This window comes from Caenorhabditis briggsae (assembly GCF_000004555.2).
Source record: "Caenorhabditis briggsae complete genome, chrIV, whole genome shotgun sequence".
In the NCBI taxonomy this organism is placed as follows: Eukaryota; Metazoa; Nematoda; class Chromadorea; order Rhabditida; family Rhabditidae; genus Caenorhabditis; species Caenorhabditis briggsae.
This window is the reverse complement of record NC_013487.2, coordinates 3100693-3102058: the sequence shown is the minus strand read 5'-3', so window position 1 is coordinate 3102058 and position 1366 is coordinate 3100693.

Here is a 1366-nt window from a genome sequence, read left to right as displayed (position 1 = left end):
TCAAGATTTTGCTAGGTTTTTGTCAATTTTTCTTCCAGATACATCGGAAAAATTTGAAAAAACAGTGAAAACGAGCGAAAAAAATTTTAAAAGTTTGAATTCGCGCGCTTTTACTCACCGGGCGGCCTAGAAAAAACCTCGTCCCTAAGGGCTTTCATCGTATTTTTCGATGCGTTTTTCTCGATGAAGGAATTTTTTTGAATTTTTTCTTTACTTTTATGTCAATCTACATGCATTTCTGCACATTTTGATGCAATAAAAAATTTCACCGTACACCACCTTTAAACAACGGATGATGAGATTTTTTAGAATGAGAGTGTGCATTTGTATCCCTTTTTTATATGTCATCGGCCGCCGCAGGTAGACCCGCGCCGGCTTCAAAATTAAGACCCATAAGTTCAATTTCTCTAGAGGCGCGTAAGAACCAAATTTTGAGACAATTTAAATTAAAAAACGAGTCACGTTACTGCCTGCTTGAAATCATTCCGAATATCTATCACAATTTTGGAACTGAAAAAAAACATTTTATAACTTTCGGATCATGGCAACCATAAACTTAGTTTTCTATTTCTTCAGTTTGGTTTATCTTGGGTCATAATTTCCTTTTCTAGTTGGAATCGGCCTGGAATTGTTTTCACAAAAAAAGGATATGTTTTCCTGTCTCTCTCTCTCTCTCTCTCTCTCTCTCTCTCTCTCTCTCTCTCAGGTTCCTATGACACCTCAAAAGAAAACATGTGACGTCTTCTCCTTTATTTCTTCGTGTCTCTTTTTTCGGTCTCCTAGGCAACAACTCTTTTTTCCTTTTCTTCATTTATATTTTTTCTGTTTCGTAACACTGACTTATTATTAGAATGAACGTTTTGACTAATCCAATAAGGGAGCTAATCGATATTTGAAACCGTTTTTTTCAAAGTATTCCTGCTAAAAGAATAAATTGATAATATCTTTGTTTTATAAATCCATACTAAAACTAGAAAAAGAAACCAAATATACAAACTTATTGGAACTGAAAAAAACCATTTTCAGCGAGTTTCTGTTTCAAATAGTTCAATAGTTCACAAACTTTTTCGGGATTTTTGTGCCCCAATATGTAGTGCACGCTCTCCCACAGAACATTTCCGAACTGCAAATTAATTTTTGATCTACAGAAAAAAGTTTGGCGCGATCACAATTGCAGGTCTAAAACCATAATTTCAGAATTTTTTATCTGATTTTGTGGAGTTCCAAGATGATTCAAATGATTCTTAAAAAATTAATTAGTGGTTATAGATTCATGTATGATCCTGTAGAGATAATAATTCAGGTTTTTTTGAGCGAGTTTTTTTCTGTAAACAACTTTCAAAAATGTCCATTTTTGACATTTTTT